Raw genomic sequence first — 14,385 nt, 5'->3', positions numbered from 1 at the left:
CTGGAGCCATCCAGTAGCCAACAGCTGGCACCAGCTCTGGGTCACTGGCAAGCCCACATCTGCCAGGAAAGTGCTTCTGTTGGTTGACCTTTCTAATCCTGCTGCATCTCATACACACCACGGAGGATTGAGCCAAAGTGCTAAAGTTAGGCTTGGGAGTCCTGTTCCTCAAAAGCCTTATCCTTCTGGCACAGCTCATCATCTAAAACAGAGATTTTCTCAGTCCACTGGATCTGCTCTGAGTGCCTCTCTCTGAAAGAAGGCCAAGAGCAGGGATTCAGGGGAGACAGGCCAAATACCCTGTCCTGCATGCCAAAACCCATCAGCTACTGGTATTAGGTGCTGTTGCCAGCTGTTCACAGGACAAGCACTGAGGCTCATCAGCCCGGATGAGCGGATCTGGACATGCAGCCAGAACAGTCAGGAGCAGTGTGGTGGCACAACACCAGGCGATGGCACACCCCATGGGGCAGTGTGGCTGAAGCCAGGGCACCATGAGCAGGTCCTGACTGGGGGATGGCAGTGACACACAGCACTGCTGCTCCCCTTCCCCTCCCTGCCCGCTCAGGCAAAGTGCTGGCATGCCTGTTTCTAACAGAAAGGGTCCTAAACCAACAAAAAAAACCCAGACAGCTCTGCTTTTCTGCTGCTTTGTTAATGACACGCTGGCCTCCTGTCAATACAAAGAGATCCAAAGGAGGATACAAAGGTCACGTTAGGAGAACACAACTCCCCAGACTTCAAAGAGAAATGCAGAAACACGGGCAGATTATGGCTTAAGACTGCCTGTGGGTTTCCCGGTGACATACCACTCACATCCCTGTGTGGACCTGGCCCCTGCACAAGAGTCAGCATTGCAGTCCCACTCAGCAGCTCCCTTGTGTCACTTCCAACACTCCATGAAGATCTGTTTGCTCCTTCTTAATTTAATTGCTTTCATTTACCAGCATATGCTGGACATCTGACATACAAGAACCTTTCTAGAAGGCATCATAATGCCTGCTTCCTGACATGAACAAGCTCATGGAAGCACTCAAGATTAGGTTGGACCAGGCTGTGAGCAACTTGATCTAGTTGAAGATGCTCACTGCAGGCAGGCTGGAACTAGATGATCTCTGAAGGCCCCTTCCAACCCAAACTGTTCTGTGATTCTGTGATTTCAAACAAAACATGCACTTGAGGGAGGGCATCCTGTGCTGAAAGGCAGAAAGAGGCACAGCAATCACTTCCTCCCTGAAAAAAAGCAGCAAAGATTAAAACCACTCTGACATCGAAGTGTCTGACAAGGATGCCGTTTGTTCCAGCACAGGAACAATCAGACACACACATGCATTTGTGCCTACTGCAGCTGCAAACCGTGCTACAGCCACACTTGGCGAATAAAGAGCAATCAAAACCAGATCTTTACTGGCATGGATGATGGCCGCACGGTGCTAATCATACAGAAAAAGTCAATTTTCAATTATATTGTAGGCAAATTATTTATTACATTCCCTTCCAGTGCCTTTTCTTCCATGCAACTTGCATGAGTAATGGATATACTGGGAAATTTTGAAAGCACTGAAATGCCTGGCAGGTCACCTCAATCTCACAGACTTCAGTAAGACCTAAGTCAATTCCATCACATGTAAATACACCTAAAATACCTTTTACACAGTCCTAAAACTGTATGCAGAATGGAAGCAGAGTCCCACCACCTGAACACAGGCTGTCAGTCCTGAACTGGCCCTGATGGCAGCCCTGCAGAAGAGCTTTGGTAATTCACTTCACTCCTCTGCCTGTAATTTTTGCCTGTGTGCAGAGGATAATAATAACAGGGTTTTACTGAGTATAAAGGGGTTCTGTTGGGATTAACATTTAAGAAGCACAGTGTGATCTAAGTGTTACGTTTGATTAGGAGCAAGGCTCAAACCCTGACACAGAATATCTAAGAAAATGAGGATGTATAAAAATCACCATAAGAAAAGCAGCTCTGCTGCAGAGGAGCCGTTCTACCCATCCCTGCAAGCCCATCCCAATTGGAAAGCTTTGAGCTATGATTTGGCATTTCTACATAAGATTTCCTCCTCCTCTGTATCTTGCTCCCCCCCTCCATGATTAACAGCTTTATTAATTTAACAGCTCCTTGCTTAAGAGGATTCCATCAGCTTACTGGAAGGATCCTGCACAGACAGCACAGACTGTAGTGTCTAGAGGAAGGCAATATAAGTTCATCCCAACCTAACACCTTCACACAGTACTTTAATAATTAAAGGCACACAATAAAAGTATTCTTCCCAAACTAATCAAACCATTAAACCGCCAGCTTCCGCCCAGATGCATGGTGTTGAACTGGCGGGGAAGCAATCGGAATGGCACCTCCCTGATTTATGGACTCTGACTGCTGGGCTTCACCCCTGTACCCCTCCTCGCTTTGCAGCCCTGTGTGTCCCTGTAGAGCCTGAGCAAGTGGATACCCCCAGCACACCCCAGGCATACAGCACAGAGCGGATGCTGCTCAAACCCTTCCCCTGCAAGGCTTTCCTGAACACTAAATGCAAAAGAAAGATTAATAAACACATGCACCTCGGGATGCAACACTGCTTCAGAGTGTTCTGCTCCATGCCAACCGCTCAACAGCCAACTCGTGAACAGATACAACATAAAGAGCTAAAGAAACCCCCTGCATGTAACATGCAGCGAAGAGGGAGTGGGCCGGGGTGTTCTAGCAAAGCAGCACATACCCACAGGTCGGATACAGACTGATTACTCAGCAAGCAGGAAGCCGTTGTCATGATCTGACTCACATTTCTGAAGTCACTGTGTAATGACTACAGTATCCACAGCCAGAGATGGCTCAGATTGCTCCTAAAGAGGTAATGCCAAAACTATGAAGAGCTGGTTTATAAGTTCATGGGAACTGCATGACTTTTTTTCACTTGAGAAACATCCAATCTAACCCAGACAACAACCTTCCTACCCCGTCTGAAAAATGCTTGTCTCTCCCAGAGCCAGCTCCAACGACACTGAACCCAACCTGACACAGAGGTTAGCAGCTACAGGCCCTGTGAATGCTCTTCTTGGTAACTGTGTTCACACACTACAAAGATTCTGTATTTTCTTCAAAGCAAGGTTTTCATGAAACTTTTACTTTCATTTTTAGGTATCAATGATATCTTTAGTATCTGTTCCTCTTCCCTCTGTTCTGCTGTTTTCTGCAAAGCTGTATTACCTTCTATAGCACAAGCAGTAAACCTGGCATAAGACTGACAGCCCGCCTCCTGCCCCAGTCCCAGCTCCTCCATTTCCCCAGTTCCTCCACCCTCCTCAGGCAGGGATGCTCCGACCCACCGCCTATGACAGCCCATTTTATTCATCCTCCCCTAATAGGGGACAATTAATTCACAGCTCTCCTCCAGTCTATTTCAACAGTACAGACATAGGGAGTACAATCATTGTGCTTGTAAGAGCCTCCTCCCCGCATTTAGCAGTAAAGAGGAGCGAAGCTCAAGGGCAGGCTTGTCCAGTGACTCGGCTTCCCACCCCTTGTGCTGAAGGACTCAGCTGATGCCTGCTCTGCTCTTCCCTTGGGCCACAGCCCCACATGCAATACTGCATCTGGCTGGGAGCACAGAGCCAATCACACAGTCCAGGGAGGTCCATTCTGCACCGCAGAGGATGTCAGCCATCACGCCAAGGAGAAAGCTCCCAGACCTCCCATTCCCTGGAGAAGCTGTGGGGAGGAAACGGCATGCACTTCTTTGACTGTCAAACATGGAGGAAATGGGGCAGAGTAACATCTTCTCAACACATATCAGAGAGGGCAGCTCATGCCAGCAGTCTCCCATGGTTTGTTTCAGCCCTTTTTTGGGTCTCATCAGGCAACATCTTTCCCATCAGTTTTTCTCTATACTTTTAAGTCTGAGTTTCAGCATCACAGTGCTCCCTTCCTTCCAGTGTATACATTCTCACGCAAACCCTGTTAGCCCTCCAGACACATTAGCTGGTGACATCCTGGACTGCTTCATTGTCCCTCTGCAGAAACTTATTTCCCCATTCCAGAACATTTCCATGGAGATAGTCTTGCAACCAGAGCTTCCAGCCTGAGAGCAACACACATTTCTTCTGGTGGCAGTGATCCTTTCTGCACCCACTGAGCCCTGAATGCTCAGCCTTCTGCAGGAAGCCCTGAAACAGGTTCTTGCATAGAGCAGTCATGTCTGATTCTCCTCCAAACGTTACTGCTTCCTTCTTGGGACAGCACTGGCCCCTAATGGTATTTTCTTTGCCCTTCCCACTCTTCCAGCATCACTCACACATAAGCTGAAGGACACCTACAACCTCAACCACATGAGCATCCTGCAGTCCTCGCAACAGTTTCCTCCTATCAGTTTTAACCACAATGACTTCTCACTCACGAGGAAGTGTGAATGTATGCAAAACATACCAGAATGTCTCTCTGGGGCATAATTCTTGTTTATTAATTATCTTAGGATTAGAAATAGCACCAATGAGCTTCAAATGAACATCCCTCCCATCCTGTAACAGGAAATCCTCTCCCCTGGCTGATGGCTGAAGCTATTGCTAAAGTCAGATAAGATGGCATCACTCTCCTCTGCTCCTCTTGGTAAGAACTGACGTAAAGATGGGAGCCAAGGGAGCTTTTTCCCATGCGCAGCAGCACAGAGCACATACTCTGAAGATGCTCAGTGAATCTGGTTATGGAGTAAACTGTTAATCTACCTGCCAGCACAAAGGACTAGGGAGATGTTCCTACTGCACCCCATATCCGCAGGAAAAACCTTCCTTTTCCACCTTCTTCCGTATTTAAAAAGATACACAGAGTAGAAGCTGCCAGATGGAAAACACAAGGGAAACACAAGGTATAAAACAGGACAGCACATAAGACTAACAAATAGGAGAAAGAAAACACTTTTTTCTCATGGTGTGGTGTGATCTTGGACAAATAAGCATAGCAGGATTTGTGCAGGTTCATAACCTGCTTCAATAAACACCAGACTTTGCTCCAGAAGAGAAAATGTCCCTAATAATTAACTTTCAAGTTGCTCTGTGGGATTTTCTGATGATCCCTCGCTGCCATTTGGCATCTCTGCATGGGACTTTCTGGGCCTGACTCACATCTCATTATGCAGTTTCCTTACGCCACTATCATTTAATCAACCCCAGTAAACTTACTCATGATTTACATCCCCCCCAGCAAGAAGAGTCGAGCCCTCCGTCAGTTCCTCATTCTTAAGCAAAGCTCATTTTTTAATTTGGCTAAGCTGTGTTCAGGGCAATTTCTCTGTTAGAAACCCAGACATGAGGAAAGCTAACACAAAGCTACTTTTTATTACAGGGAAAGAAATAGTTTGATTAAAGACATTGATAGGACGCTGTCTGCAATGTGAGCACTACCAACACAAGAAAGACATGCCCAAGTCCTTGTGAGAAACTACCTATGTACATGCACAAACCCCTGCAGTTCCACACCTACAGAACCAATGCAATTTCAAACTCTTCTCTGCTTTTTATGTGACCTTAAATATCCCATTCCCCTTTATTTTTAACTCAGGGTTCACATAACTGTGCCTTTCTGCTTCTTGTATTTAATGCTCTTAAAAAAAAAAACACTAAAAAGAAGAAAATGAAAAGAAAGCAGTGACCTTTCTCCAGCATAAGGGAGAACAGCGGGAATGCTGCAACAGCACTCTGCCTGCTCCATGACATCTCTGCACTCTCTGGTCAGGCAGGACCCATCCATAGGTGCCACTCCCTATTCCAGATCTCCTTGGGCAGGGGCCAGCCAAGCACATACCCACCAGCAGCAGGCTCTGCAGACCAAGCAGCATGAGCTATGCCTGAAGCTGGACCAGCAGGGACTCGGCGCCTCCATCCCTCCAGAGCATAGCTCTCCCTATCCACAGAGGATTAACATACTAAAGATTGCTGAGTGTTCAGGAAAACATGCATTCAGTCCCTGGAAAACCAGGGCCTCATTTCTCCTACTCATTTGACCTGACCTCCTAAAGACAGCTACTGAGTGGTGCTGCCACGTGGCACCGACACCGGCTTCATGCGAGAGGCAGGCACCCTCCATGAATTACATTTAAACTTGCTTGATTTTCCAGCAATCAGACCCAGAGACTGGGAACAAGCTCCCTGATTTCCTTCCTGACTCAGTTGTTTATGCATTTTCTGCCTCGTGTCTCCAGAAAGAGTAACCAACTTCAAATGCACTTTCACAGGCATGTTGAATAACGCCTTAAGCAGCTGCTAGTCATTCAATTCTTCAAGGATTATGAGACTCGCTTCAGTGATCTCTGCTTCCACGTCCCCATATAAACCAGCTGTGCCTTAGCCCTCCCCATTTATGGTCACTGACACTTCTTGGGTAGTGTTTAGATCTAAACCCAGGTTGTATAAACAGCACAAGGCAGGCTGCATTGTGATTTCTTTCATGCACACAAGCCGGCTTCTTTCCTTTCTTTTAATGTAAAAAAAAAAAGCCCTCCATTATTCAGTCCTTATTTGCTTTTCAAATAAGGAGCTTTAAATGAGGAGATCTGCACTGGAAAAGATTAAGAGGGATCATTTCAAAAGCACAAAGGCCACTTACGCACCCAAGACCCATGGCAGGGGGACAGCAGTGGGGAGAGGAAGAAACCAGGAAAATGCAGGAGCTGAACTTGTGCCTTAGGGCTGCCAATGCTGGTCCTGCCTTCCTCCAGCTTGGCCGCTGTTCCCCTTCATCGCACATCTGCTGAAACAGCACTTGAGAGCTGTCTGATGCACGTATTGTAGCCTGCACTCAAACTGATGGTTAATGCCTACAGTTGCCATTGTCCTCCAGCAGCAGAGCCCGCTCCACTGCTGGGGACCTTCCAGAGATCCCTCTTTGGCTCAAGAAACAGAAACCAGTAGTTTGTAGCTGAAAATACTGGATTCTCTGGATATTTTCGTAATGACATTCCCAACAGTTTAGTCTATTTTGAAACACAACAATGCCCTTCAGAAGTCTCTATCAAACAAATGTTTAAGGGCATGACATGCTTTCATACTCGGAGGGTGACTATTGCCATTTATTTCTGCGTCCTTGGTTTTGGCCTAGGATTTCCTTCTTCTATGCTATTAGTTTATGGTGTTGCAGCCCAGAAGTGTCTGCTTCTCAGAAGACAAATGTGAAGAGCTCCTGAGTCTTATCTATTACAGTCTGATATGCAAGCATCAAATGAAGACAAAAAGGTAAAAAAAAAACCAAATAGAACAGAACTCTAGAGCATGCAAAAATCTCTACTGAACCCTCCCACACACACCCTGAAAAACAGTGTCAGCCACATGTTTCTGAAAGCCACGTGGGGCTGAAGAGGCATGAAATCACAAGCCTTATAAAGCGACTCCCAGGCTCTAGCAGCTAACTGCAGGAAGGAATTCACGTCCTGCTCTGCTTGGACAGAGCGAGCCAGCAATAATTTCACCAAAGAATGCAGCCTCATCTTACACTCCTCAGGAAAAAAAAACCCAAACCCAAAACAAACCAAACCAAAACTGAACATGCCTAAAATGCTTCTGCTCCTGTCTAGACTTAAGCAGCCGAAGGGATTAATCAGCTACTTTTGCCCAAGCTGTGAACCATCCCGGCCAGCCAACCGATGCTGATGATGGAGGGGGATGCGGGGCCCACAGCTCCATGGTCCCTGTAGGGGAATGTTTGAAACAGCGAGCAGTGCTGTGCGGCTCCACGACTGCTCTCAGAGGACGCCCAGAGGCCTCAACCACTGCTGTAACTTCTTCCTTGGGATGAAACCATAGCAGTGCTACTTTGGTATAGACAAAGTCAAACTTGGCATTAAGAGAAGTGAGCCGGCCATCCCTCCTGGCAGGGTGCGTACATCTCACTTGATCAGTGCAGATCCCACTCACTTCCACGTCATCTTCCGTGCTGCTGGCTTCCTCTCCAGGCTAACCTACCCACATAGGGACATGCTGGGAGTGGGGTGAGAAGCAGGGATGCATTGACCATTTCCACACTGACTCAAGAAGATGCCCACTTAGAGCCCAAAGCATCTGAGTGGTTTAACGCGCTTAACCACGTTACATTGAAACGTGTTTCGTTATAATTGCAAACCAGTCTCAGCAAGATAAGGCTATTGGGATTAGATTACCCAAGTGATCTTATCCATTTAACTAGCTATTAGCAATAGCTTTACTAAACACACAGCCAGAAAGCAGCCAGGCCAGCCCAGGGCAGAGCAGCCTCTTCACCAGACCTCACCATCTACAGCCCCAGCCCCAAAATGTCTGTTTTCCAGGAGATGCTTGCCCCCTTCCAGCATGGCAGACTGAGCAGCGAGAGCTCATCAGGGCAGAAAGAGGAGAAGCATACACATAAAGAGAAGCTCTCACTATATAATCTTACTAGTAACTTCTTCAATAGGAATCGAGAGCTCTTCTTGTTCTAAGATCTGCAAAGCAGTGGGTGAGGAGGAGAGCTGGGGAAGCTCAGCAGCATATCACAAAGCGGCTGCATTAAAGCCTCTTGAAGGGGTGGCTGGGGATTTTTTATGATTTTACAAGAATCCCTTGTAAACAGAAAAACTCGGAATGATTCAGAGAGATCTGACTTAGGAAACTGTGCTAGCTTCAGAATGGAAATTCCTGTTCAGGAAAACATCTGTGTTGATTTAGGTATCGGTGAAACCGAACGTGTTCTCTAAGTAGCAGCACTCCAGTCACAAAAACCACAAAAAAGGGCAAAAAAAGCTCGTCACCTCATACCAGATCTGGATCTCAGTTGTGCAGATGCAAAGGTAGAGGAAACACCTCTGACTTCAAAAGGAGCACCACTACAGATTTACACTGGGCTCAGAGATTAGCAGCTCTTACCTCCAGCCTGATATGCAAGGAAAGGTGAAGCTGCAGTCGCAGGGGCAGGGAGACGTAAGCCAGCGCTGCAGCTGCAGGGCAGGCCACTGAGGAGCACAGCTAGCACAGAGCCACGCGTGGTCCCACCACCACCTTTCCTCCTGATGCCTGTACAATGCTGCACCTCAATTACCAGCTCGCAGATGTGACACATTTCAAGCACGGCACACCAAACATTTCAGACCCAGTCCAAATCCTCCTCCCAGTCAGTAAATGTACAACATGAAACTACAGCATTCAATTAATTAAATAACCTGAAGGAAGTTTCTAAGAGACTGTCACGCACATTCAGCCAGAGGAACCTGAAAGGGTAATATTCCTGGTCGCCTGGTGCTCAGACTAACGTTCCCAAACTTTCTGCTCATTAAAAACTGGCTGCTCCCAACAAAAAGACCTTTCATAGGTACAATTCAAACACCACAAATGGCAGCCAGTGAAGAGTACATCAGAAAGTTTCAGGAGTGCTGGGTATTGAAGACTCAAAGCTAATTTTTAATATCAAGCATATCAAACGGATAATACCCATTCTTCATGCAGCACTAGTGGGGAGCAAAACAAAGAGGGACCTCCACAGAAGGGATGGGAGTCCCCGCTGGGCACAGCAGAAGCCATCTCCAAGTTCACGTGCTGAGAAGCCTTTATCAGCATGGCTAAAGCTGACTTGAATTGGAAATGACAAAACCTGTAATTAAAATGGTCTCTCTCAGCTGCAGACAGCCACCTTCCTGATGTGACAACCTCTGTGACAGCAACAGGCCAGAAACCAAGAGCAAGATGGAGGAGAGCAGCATGTAAAAGTAATTATATAACGCTCTCTGTGTAAGGGAAAAAAAGCTTTCTGTGATCAATAATTAATCTGGAAGAGAAGGGAGGGTTGTTACATCCTCCTGTTAAACAAAGGGGTCACATAATGATCTGACTCTGATCTCAGTGACACTGAGCTAAACCATGATCGCTTCTGGAGATTTCCATCGAGTCAGGCCTGGCTCCCAGCAGAAATGTGACAACACCCCCAGGGGTCTGTGCATGGATGCTCAGGGATCCTGAACCAGGATTTTCTGGCACCAGTATTTAGAACATTAGTTCACACCATGTCCCTGCCTCATGGAGCAGCGCAGGGCTGTTTTCCACTTCAGGTCGCATGTCCCTGGTTGGGTTCCTAGAGGTTAATCAGTGTGGGGATGGAAATAGTTCTGAGTGCCCCCCATGAAGGATGTGTCCTCACCAGTGAACCACGGCTGGACTCCAGCTGCACGCGATGCTTCCCCAGGCAAGACCAGCAGGGGTTTGGCAAACTGATGCCGTCCATGCTGAACAGACTCCCCCAAGGGCCCAGGCAATCAAATACAGAGGACATCTGCTGTGTAGTAAGACCTCAGAGTTGTGAACAAGCTCAATCCTTTGCCCTCTTCCCCTTCTCCTCCTCATTTAGCAGTTACCAAGCATTTTCTACATGCTGCTTTCATCACTTCAGCTATTGTAGGGAGTTTTTCCCGTGTGTTGCAGCTTGCAACAGCAGCCAAAGTGACTTTGGACTATTTGCATACTAATTTATAATTAAAAACGGAAAAATATTCCCAACAGGGTAATTTTAAACTCCAGCAATCTTTGTTTTCCCCTGTAAATTTAACAGGTAATGCTATAAATCCTCATTTCCTTTTACACTGATAAACAACGACAGAGCCTTGCTCTACAAAACAGGTCTGGAAATCAATTCATTTTCTGTCCACGTCCCCCCAGAATAAGCACGGGGGCTGGCAATGGGAGCGCAATGCCTCCCGTCTTCATCAGCAACCCAGTGAAAAGCTTCCCTGAGCCCGGCAGCCACCGGCACACAACGGAGCGCCCGAGGAGCTATGCATCATGTCTGGCTGGTTGTGGATCTCCAACCAGGCTGACACTTCTACAGCTAGGTCAGCCCGGGAGGCGAAAGGGCAGGAGGAGAAGGGGGGAGTGTTCAAAGCAAGCCCCCAGTGAGCTTCAAGCTCCTTCCTCCAGATGCGGAGTTGCCTCTGAGATGTAAACAGAAGGGACTGCTATTGTGTCCGGCTTGGCTGGTGATTTAGATGCGTTATTTGACTTCAGAGCATTGCAGCAGCATTGTCTGGCAACAGGTAAATCTTACCCGCCATGGGAAAGTCTGAACAACTGAAAAGGGGGGAGGCTGACGTCTGCTGGTGCTACTAACAGCACAAGGGTGCTTTCAAATTCCTGACTTAAATACTCTCTTCTTGTGTTTGCATCAGAACCTCTGCAAAGACAGACACTAATTAGCTTTGACTAATTAATGAAGAAAAAAGCTAATGAGCAACCCTCCAAACTCTGGATGACCTCTCTTCTCAATGCTTGCTGCTGCAGCCCATGAGTACCCATAAATTCTTTCCTCAGTGCAAAGGGAAAAGACAAAGGCTAACAAAAGGGTGACTTGCAGTGGCAGCTAAGGGTCAAACCACTGTCTTCCTTTGGTAGCCCTCCACCACCAACATTAGAAGGGGAAAGGCTGGTTGAAGATACAGGAACGAATGGTCCTAGATACCTGAGAGCGGGATCCTGCCCCATCATCTCCACCTGAGGCCTTATGTGCTGTACTTGCAAACCTTTCACACCACAGCCCACCTCCAGCAAAGGCTCTGCCAATTCCATGAAGGATTCCACCATCTACCAGCAGTTATGTGTCACTCTATCACAGAATCATGGAATGGCTTGGGTTGGAAGAGACCTTAAAGATCATCCAGCTCCAACCCCCTGCCACCCCCACACATCTTCCTAATCCCTGAGTTTACCCCCGGCCCTTACCCTTACCAAGACTAGATAAGTAAAAGCCCAAACTCAAGATCTTCTGCTCTCCTCCTGCTGGGGCAGGGGCAGGCATTGGGTGCCTTCTGCTCTGAAAAGCAGGACCCTTTCTGGTGGGACCTCAGAAAGATAAATGCTCCTGAAACGCGAGCACTCCACCCCACCTGATGGCATCAAAAGTTTGCATTTTGAGAGCAGTCTTCAGTGGTTTGAGAGCAGCACCTACAAGCAGCACAAACGTTCTCATTGCAAATTTAGGGTAAAAACACAACATTTACTTTGGCATGAAAGCCTGACCTATTCTTTCCTCAAATTTTCCCAGTACAAGGAATTTATCTGCATTACAGGATGCCTGAAGAGCTTATATTGGCCAATAACACTGACCCTGCGGTATCAGGCGGTGCAAACTGAGGGCTCACCATCCACTTGGTGAATTTCAAAACATTTGGACTGGAATCAGCTCATCCCACCCCAGTTTTTCCCTTCCCAATGAAATGGGATTAGCAACCCACTTTAAATCCCCAATTTCCTGGCTGAATGAAAAACCCAAATTACTGAGGAACGTGTCTGTTTAGAAGGCTTCAGCTTCACAATTCCCAGCTAAAATAAATCTGAAGACATGATTAACATTGAATGCATTGATCTATCTATTTATCCCATAAGATGACGTTTTAATATACCCACGACAAACGGTAATTCATGTGCAAACATATCTGAATTGAAAAATGAAAGTCAACCATGAATTATTCCACTATCCATCATATTTACAAAAGCTGCTATGGCCATTTCTAGCTGACTAAATCATAACATTGTCCCCAGAAATACTAAGCACTCTATCTAATAGTCCCTTCCCTGTTGTTGTGACTCATTTTTTATTCCTTTTTTTTTTCTTTTTTTAATGTACTCTGTCAATTTACCCTTGATTTCTTTAAAATTATGTGTTTGGTATCTGTTTCCTGCTATTCCTAAGAATACAGTTACAATTACTGCTGGTGGGAAAGAAAAAAATCATTTTCTGGTTTCTCACCCCGTTTATTTTGTATATTCTGAGCTTCTCCATTTCGTCTGAATATCTGGCAGTTTCTTTGTTTTGTGTGTTTTCTTTCACATAGCAACAGAAGAAAGAGCAAGGATAAAGGGGGGGGGGAACCTTCACACGGGAAAATACGAGCTACTCTCGAATCCAAGGAACTCGGTGCACTCAGAAGAGGTAATTAACAAAGTAAGTAATATACTTTGGAAGCAAACACTGACGCACAAATGCAAAACAAGGAATGAGAATCTGAGGGTCAGGGCGAATCACAGCATAAACATGAGTCAACAAAGCAACGCCGTTACAACAAAAACCCCAAATCTTGATTTTTAGGAAGAGTGGCACACATAAGAAATGGGAGATGATTGCTGTGTTTATTCAGCCCTTGTGAGACCTCAGCCACATTCCTGTGTCCAGGCTCAGACAATACATTTGGAGACAGATACAGCAGCAGACAGATTTAAAACAGCCCAGCCCCTGAATGGAGGAACAAAAGTCAGAAGAGATTTAAGAAATTTAATCAGTGACTAAAGGGTAATTCTATTATATACCAAGTTTAAAATAAAAGAAGATTATAAAGTAAAAATATAAATAGCAAAACTGAATAAAACTTAAAACAGAAAAAATAAAGTTGAAGATGACTGCATCAAATGGCAGATGGACAAAAAGTCTCCATTTGCAAGAAAATGCATTTTATTTGGATATCCAGTGGAAAAAAAAGTAAACAGTATTAAGGGTAATGAAACACTGGAACAAAATCATCCTAAACCTGCTGTGATACAAACTTCATGGAAGTTCTCAACAGCAGTTTAGACAAATGAGTTCAGGGCAAGACTTTTTCTTGTCCCAGTGCCAGAAAACATAACTTCTTGCAAATGTGTGTCACTGCTTCAGGATTCTTATGGAGCCCTGATGCACGCCTGGGGCTGAGGATGGAACGGTAATACAGGTAGCAACAACATGGGACACAGCAAACTAACAAACAGAAGTGAATCACACCCATCCAGCGCCTCTTCAGATCACGGGAGGATAAGAGTTTGACAAGAGACATTCATTGCATCTGCATTTCACTAACATTATCCCGTGCCAAGATCCTTGATGTTCATCTTCACACTGATGTATTCCTATATTTAGCTGAACATCCAGCCCTGACAAATAAATGTTTCATCAGCCATCCTGATTAGCAAGGATGGCAGAGTACAGATCTCCGCTGCAGCTACGTTTCTGCTCCTGAAAATATTCCCCAACCAGACTGCAGAGAAGCCGTGTGATGGGCCTGTGCTTGCTTTATGGACCAGAAGCAATAGCAGAAATCACAGTTCCACCCCTTGGCTGCACTGTGCTGGCAGCCAGCCGCCCTGTGCCTACTGCATGGGCTCGGAGTGCGGCTTCCGTGATGCCCAGTATCACTTTCTTGACACACCTGATTCCCCCATGGAGCCCGTATAAAATACCCAATTCATTATGTCCACTCCATTCCCAGAGGTGATTGAAATAAAAAGCTGTTCTGGCAGAAATGCTTAGGAAATGAAACACGAGAGAGATGGGGAAAGAGAGGGAGAAAAATAGAAATCAAGAAAAAAGCACTCAACCAGGTGGATGGAATGAGTCCAGAATTACTTACAGCTCCAGAGCTGAAAGAAAAAGAAGAA

At 46.2% G+C, this 14,385-nt stretch overlaps 1 protein-coding gene and 1 long non-coding RNA gene across 3 annotated transcripts in view; one reads left to right on the top strand and one right to left on the bottom strand.

The window, feature by feature from the left end:
* EXT1 (exostosin glycosyltransferase 1) overlaps positions 1 to 14,385 on the bottom strand; it is a 179,252-nt gene that overhangs the window by 77,276 nt on the left and 87,591 nt on the right. The gene's annotated exons all lie outside the window — the stretch shown is intronic.
* Positions 10,758 to 12,845, top strand: LOC134167938 (uncharacterized). Its single transcript, XR_009966337.1, has 2 exons — positions 10,758 to 11,018; positions 12,813 to 12,845. It is a non-coding gene; the product is annotated as an uncharacterized LOC134167938 (long non-coding RNA).

This window comes from Pezoporus occidentalis, unplaced genomic scaffold (assembly GCF_034315485.1).
Source record: "Pezoporus occidentalis ecotype Australia unplaced genomic scaffold, CSIRO_AGI_Poc_V1 ctg3, whole genome shotgun sequence".
Classification (NCBI taxonomy): Eukaryota; Metazoa; Chordata; class Aves; order Psittaciformes; family Psittacidae; genus Pezoporus; species Pezoporus occidentalis.
The sequence above is the reverse complement of the archived record's forward strand: the minus strand, read 5'-3'. Positions and strand labels throughout refer to the sequence as shown.